The sequence below is a fragment of the Nyctereutes procyonoides genome, unplaced genomic scaffold (genome assembly GCF_905146905.1).
Source record: "Nyctereutes procyonoides isolate TBG_1078 unplaced genomic scaffold, NYPRO_anot_genome, whole genome shotgun sequence".
NCBI classification, from domain to species: Eukaryota; Metazoa; Chordata; class Mammalia; order Carnivora; family Canidae; genus Nyctereutes; species Nyctereutes procyonoides.
The window spans coordinates 55,629,683-55,637,191 of NW_026575046.1; positions in this window are offsets into that span (position 1 = coordinate 55,629,683).

Genomic DNA, 7,509 nt, shown 5'->3' on the forward strand with positions numbered 1-7,509 from the left:
AAGAAACGTAATGGCATTAACAGGAATGAGCAGCTCTCTCCCAGTCATGATGGAAAGAGGGAAAAGCCAGGTGAGGAGTAGTTTGTAGGGTGTGCTACAATTTGCATAGGGAAAAAGAAATATATGTATATGCACAAATATTTGTAAATTCAAAGGCCATCTCCCAAAAGATACACTCAAGAAATGTTAACAATGGTTGCTTTCGCTAAGGGGGATTCCATTACTGAGGGATGTAGCATGAAAGACTTTATTTCACTCTCTACCCTTGCGTGGTTTTTCTTTCTTTTTTTTCAGGTAGGCTCCACTCACAACCCCAAGGTTCAAGCCTCGAGTAAGATCAAGAGTCGAACATTTGACTGGCTGAGCCGCCTAAGGACCCCTCCCTTGTAGAGTTTGTCAATATTATATTCTGTGCAAAAACAAAAACAAAAACAAACAAAAAACCCAAACCACTCAAAATGGGAAATAAATAAAAATTACATAATAATAATAATACACAACCAGAAAAGAAATGACCAGAATCATTGGTGGAAGTATCATAAAGCTAACAAAATTATTCAATCTGAAAATAGGAAAAGGGTAGAATTAATAAATAAACCCAAGTCAAGAAGCGGAAACACACAGAAGAAGATCCAGAAATTTAATAAAGAAAAAAAATAACATAATTTCTACATGTATTAAGGACAATATTTTAAAGACATTGCACTATGTATCTCTCGATGTCCTCTAAATCAGGCTCCCCAGCAGCCACCCTGCCATTAGGGCTCCAGGGAAGGTGGCCAAGTGTCCACCACGGGAAGAAGGAGGAGTTAACACTGGAGAAGTGATTTCCAGACAAGAAGGGAAGTCACTGAAAGGTTCTGGGGGTGGCGTGGGGAAGAGGTAAGAGAGAGAGATACATAAAGGGTCAGGTGCCCGTGCTCTTGGTCTACCAGTATCCACATTTGGATTCTAATGTTTACATGGGGGGGAGACGACAGGGGGAAATCACCCCCTTCAGGGAGGAAGCCTAGAGCAAAGGGAGCTGGTGTTGCTCTTCCCCTTTGGTCCTGCAGAAGGGTGCCTCTCACAGGGAGCTCCCACGTCATTTTAGGGGCCCGGAGGGGGCACGGGATGCCCCTCAGAGGGACAGCCAGACGAAGCACTCCCCCAGCCCGTCCCCCTGTTTCTCTTGTGTGATGCAAGGACTCCCGAAATTCTCTCAGGCTCCCTCGGCAGGCACACGTCCATTTCCTCAATAATGTCAGAGCTTTAACAGTTTTTATAAAAGTCCTGCGCAAACGTGGCTACAAGCGCGAAGAGGATGGTGATGACAGTGATGAAGCAAAACCCTGCAGGACCCCTGACCGCACGCCAGCTCTCTCCGCACAACCACTTTTAATCACAACATTAGTTTTAGGTATTCTCTCTTCACTTGCTATAGATTTGAGCTCTCCTACGTCACCTGCTCTTCCCTCCATTCTCCCAATATAGCTCTATACTATTTTTGGTTAAATCGATAAACGGTGGCTACCTTATTATGTCTACGTTGACAATGTTCTTCGTAGAGCTGGGGAGAGGGTTATGACTCCGCTCCCTTTCTTGTATAGCTCTGTGTTGTTCTCTCCTGCAGTCCTAACATGCTTTCTTTTCTTTCATTAAATAATAACCACAAAGAAAAGACCTCATGGTATCAAGTAGGGAGTCATCTCCTTCCTTGACCAGCAGACAGAGCCCTCTCCTAGGGCATCTGTCTGCCTCCTCTGACCTGGGCCTGCTGCCCTGATGTCACTGAGAGGCTTTGGTTAGGACAGTGGAGGAAGAAAATGTGTCTCGTAGAAGGTGGTAATTAGCATTTCTCTCTAAAATCCAAAGAGCACCAAGGAAATGAGCTCCTCAGGAAGGAGGCCACTCAGGGCATGACCCAGGTCCTCATCCTGCCGTGGGCCTCCTGCTTGCACCTGCCTCCCTGTGGTCTCTTTTCTTCAAACCTCCACCCACCATTTGAGCCACACAGCCCCCATCCAAGGAGCTAGGCCTCGTTCCCCATGCCCAACCTATATGGCTCCAGCACTTGCGCAAGTCTGGGTCTTTAATCTCAAGCAGCCCCCTGGGCTTCTGCAAAATGATGGGGAACTCCTACCCTATAGCCTAGTGCCCTGTGAATCCTGGGCAAGGAGGGGCTTTGGTCTTTAGAGGCCAGTGGCAGAGGTATATGCTGCCTACCATCTGGTCAGCTTTCCTTTGTCACATTCCTACTGCTCTTGGGCTCTTCTGCTTCCTCAAATGATACACCCATTAAATCCAGCACCAACGCCCACATGTCCCATGGACATATACCAATGTTAATTGTCAGGGACAGTCCCCAAACCTACAATGAGGAAAGGGCTCTTCCCTGACCAGTCTTATAATTAGTAGCACACCTCTCCTTTTCTGGAGAGTCATTATGCTGCATTGTTATGAGATGTCCTATTTGGTTTGTTTTCTCGGGGCTGACCTAAAAAATAGAGAAGCCGTATTACCCTTTGGAGGGGCCCCTGGGTTATCCCGAGAGGGGCTGTGAAATGACCCAAAAATGCCTTCATTTCATTATCACCCAAGAGTCTTTGGTCCCCCAAGTCCTTTCCAAGAAGGAAAGGGAGATAATGGCCAGTTCTCCCCATTACAGGGATGTGTGGTATGTTTCCAATTTTCTGTATAGTGGGAAAAAAAGAAACTGGAAGGAAATGCATATGTGTGTTAGCAGTTGTTATCTCCAGGTCTGGACATAGATGTGATCATTTTTTCTTTTTTTATACTTTTCTGCATTTTCTTCTTTTAAAAAAGATATCTACCATGAGATGCTACCTAACAAAATTTTTTTTAATATTTTATTTATTTATTCATGAGAGACACACAGTGAGAGAGAGGCAGAGACACAGGTAGGGGGAGAAGCAGGCTCCATGCAGGGAGCCCATGTGGGACTTGATCCCGGGAGCCTGGGATCATGCCCTGGGCTGAAGGCGCCACTAAGCTGCTGAGCCACCCAGGCTGCCCCTAACAAATGTTTTTAATATTAAAAAATACCTGTCTGTCTGTCTATCTATCTAATCTATCTATCAAGTAGCAGGAGTAAAAGAACCTATCTTGAGTTTGAGTTGGAAGAAGTCTACTTGGACACGTTTGACCCTGGGGTCATAGGATCAGAGGTTACTCCCCAAGAGCGAGTGCTCCATGATGGCACAGACTGACCACTGTTGAACCCGCAGCACCTACAGCAGCGCCTGGTGCTGAGTGGGCCCCCAAAGTATGTTTTTAAAGTGCACTGGTGAGGGGCGCCTGGGTGGCTCGGGGGTGGAGCATCTGCCTTCAGGCAAGGGCATGACCCCGGGGTCCTGGGATCGAGTCCCACGTTGGGCTCCCTGCATGGAGCCTGCTTCTCCTTCTGCCTGTGTCTCTGCCTCTCTCTCTGGGTCTCTTGTGAATAAATAAATAAAATCTTTAAAAAAATAAAATTAAAATTAAACAAATGCACGGGTGAGTGAGTGAGAGGCAAGGAACTCCCGCAGGTGGAGCTTGATCCTCGGGTGGAGGCCAGGCCTGGCCTCCCTCAGCTTTGTCCCTCAGCCCAGTATTTAATACCCAAAGTTCCGGGAGAACAGGGTGTTGTAGGTAAAGCTGAGGGACTTCTGGAGACCAACCCCCTGCTTTGCAGCTGCACCAAGAACAGGCATCACAGAAGGTAGGGAAGGTATGTTCATTGCCCTGCTTCTTCAAAGACCACTCGTGCTCTCTGGCAATGCCCCCGCCAAAGCCAGGTGAAGCCCACCCCAGGGGGGCTGAGGGGCTCGGTGAGGCAGGGAGCCCACTGAGTAGTTCTGAGCCACTTAGCTTTCCCTGCCTCAGGCGCTGTGTTAAAATTCATGGTCAGCAGGATGCTCTCTTAAATATTCCTATTTGGGGGGAGGGCAGTGCAGTTTCTGCCTTTCCCCCACCTTGCCAAGTCTAATAATAGCTCGTTCTTGAAGGTGAGGAGACAAGACTGTAACGGAAAGTGGAACTTGCCACTTCGATCATCCCTGATTGTTAGGCCTGTGGCCTAATTTGTCCTTGTTCTTCCCTCCAGACAGCTTCGTGATGCCTGTTTAGGTATTCTGATCATTTTTGCCAAACATCATTGCTCAGTAGTCAGCATGAGGGCGGCAGGGGTCCCTGGACCATGGGTCTCTGGGTATAAGATGTCCACTTGAGGTCAAGTAGCAAATACTTTCTACCTCATTTTTATCTCTAGGTTATAAAGAGGGGTGTTGTAGGGGGAGGGACTCCTCAGAATTGTCCTCTCTAAAAATGGAATCGGGAGACTGGTGAGCACCCCTCAGAAGTCAACGTGGACTGACACGCTCAGCTCGGCTTCCACGTACTTTCTTTGGACGCTGTGATGGATAATTTTACGTCAATAGGGCTAAGCTACCATTCCAGTTGTCCGGGCGAATGTTAGTCTAGATATGAAAGTATTTTGTAGGTGTGATTGACATTTATAATCCATTGACTTCAAGCAAAGCAGATTACCCTCCAAAATGTGACTTGGCCTCATCCCATCTGTTGAAGGCCTTAAGAGCAAAAAACTGACATTTCCCAGAGAGGACACTCTGCCTCGGGACTGTACTCAAAGTTCAGCCTAGATTTCCAGGCAGCTGGCCTGCCCTGCAGATTTCTGACGGGCCAGCCTCCACAATTATGTAAGTTGATGCCTTGAGACAAATCTCTCTCTCTCTCTCTTTCCTTCCTCCTTCTCCAACCCACCCCCGACATCCATTGCCCTACATCTATTACCCTCCTTACTCTCTCTCCATATACAGATAACCTATTGGTTCTATTTCTTTGGAGAATTTTGACGGTGGCAGAGACTCCCTCCTTGGCCAAACTTAGCCTTGACTGGGTCCTCTTCTTGACTAGGCCCCATCCTTGGCCTGCCCAGCCCAGTTTTACCAAAGAATCCACCCACCATCCAGTCAAGCTCTTCTTCCTCTGCACTTGATACCTAACCAAATATCTCCTAGTGAGTTTGTGTCTTCTCCATCACCACGCCCTGGCTATAAATCCCCACTTGCCCCTGTTTGTATTTGGAGCTGAGTTTAGTCTCTTCTATTGCAATGGTATCGAGTAAAGTCTGTCTTGTCATTTTTAACAAGCATCCACTGAGTAATTCCTCTGTAGCAATACCGAGCCCCAAATCCAAGGCTGGTTATAAGGATTTTAGATTCCAAAATCAAACTCAGATTCTCCTATGGCTGCTATTTCCTGTGTTCCTATAGCAATCAGAAATGCTAAAATCAAGAAGAGCACACAGGCTGGCCTGGGGTGCAGCAGACACGGGGAGGGAAAAGGCAAGCAGAGGGAGGGGGGAGGCTGTGCTTTACTACAACTGCTCAAGTGTGGAACATTATGGAAGGTGGTAGTTTTAATGGATGGGAACGCTTCTAACTCCCTTTGGCTCACATGGGTAAATCAGATGGCTGGCTGCAATCTGGTGTGAGGTAGGGCCCAGGAACTGAAGAACAAGACTGTTTAATCACAACAAGCTTCCTTTGTGTATAGATGTCCTGTGTGAGGACATCTACAAGATCCACAGAAACTTTAGCAATATCAAATCGTGGAGAAGCTTAGGATGCCAGATTAGGTCTCCGAGGACTGGAGAGCCTCTCTAGAAAGCAGCTGCGGATCCACAGAGGGGTGGCAAGTGCTCATCTGGGTGAGGGAGTCACAGGGACAGCTGACACATTAAACAGATAATGCCATCCTTCTTCTGAACTCCTCACAGCGGAGTGAGCTCAGCTGCCATCACTCTTCCCCCAACCTCTTGAAAAGACCACAGGATCCAGGTGGGGATCCAGCCCCAGACAAGTGTCCAGCAGAGAAAATGAGTTGGAAACCAGGTCAGATAGACAAGGACAAGAGAAGGCGTAGCCTGGGATTCAGTGGGCATTGACTGTGGCCCAGCTGGTGGTTGAGGCTGTGATGTCCTCCTGTCCTAGTTGGAAATATTTCAGGATGTGGGTGGGGCTGCCTCTGCAGAGGAATGTCACTGACACTTCAACAGGGAGGGCCTGGGGCAGTGAGGCCCTATCCATCTTGTCTTTCCAGCTCCACTTCAGCAAATATAGAGACATATAAAGGAGTGTCTCCCTTTTGTTGTCAAAAATTTGCGACTTTTCCTTCAGTGACCTGCATCACTGCGTGGTAATGATAATACTACTACTACTCATAGCTACATTTTATTGTATACTTGCCATAGGCCAAGCACATAACATACCTAATTGTACACGATCAACCTTATTATCCCCATTTTACATATGGGAAAGCTCAGGCTTATAAAAGTAAATGCCCCCAAATTACACACCTAGTGGAAACAGTGTGAATGCAGACAATCTGTGTTGACACTTAACCACCACGTTATCTTACCACAAAAGGTTTTTCCGTATGTCTGTTGATTGCTGAACCAACCACGTCTCAGGCTTCAAGGTGGGTTCCTGGTCTTAGTTTGTGAAGCCGATTCTAATCACTGGTAACCTAACCACACACCAGAATATCCATAGGCTGTGGTCAAGCACTGGCGCTCTTAAGTCACTGTCTTAGGACATTGCCAGTCCACATCTTCAAGGGCTGATCTTACTTTCTCCCACTGAGTAGGGATGTAACTACTTGCTGGCTCCTTGTAGCACCAAGACGAGCTCCCCTCAGGGCTGAAGAAGTGGTTATGGAGGAAGAAGTATCCCCTGGCTTCAATCAGACCCCTACAATAAGAAGTAACCCAAGTATGTATTACCTCATCCAAATGCTCTTTAGTTCTTCTTAGGTAGGTCAAGGGTCTGCAGTGCTGTCAACTTTTGGAAATAGCAGCAGCCAGAGTATGAGGAGCTGGAGCTCTGAACTCTGGAGCTCTGAAGAGACCTGGAATAAAATTCTTCCACCACTGCTACAGCTGATTCATACAGGCTCTAGAGAGCTCACTGTGTGCAATTTTTCCCAACTGCGGTGATAGCATGAGCTTCACCATGGTGGGAATATTTATACCACAGAACAAGAGAAATACTACAACCCAGAGCTTCTTTATGGGAGAAATAAAGCATATGAGCACACCACTGGCTCAGGCTGTCAGAATAAGGCATAGGCAATGTCAAAGTCTCTCATTCATGCCTCTGGGTTTTCGTCTGTGCTTTTCTAACCACCCTTATACCACACAGGGGAAGTGGGAATTAACATGGTTGGTATACTAGTTGTCTATTGCTGCATAAAAAATTGCCCCAAAATTTATTGGCTTAAAGCAATAGTGTGCCTTATGTCTCATAGTTTCTTTGGGCCGGGAATTTGGGAGAGACTTGGCTGCATGGTTGTGGCTTGGAGTCTCCTATAAAAGTGCAGGCAAGATGTCATCTGGACTTCCAGTCTGAAGCCAGAGCTGGAGGATCTGAGCAAAGTTGATTCACTTCTATGGCCAGCAATTTCATGCTGGCTGTTGGCAGGAGGCATCAGTTCCTGGCCCCATGGACT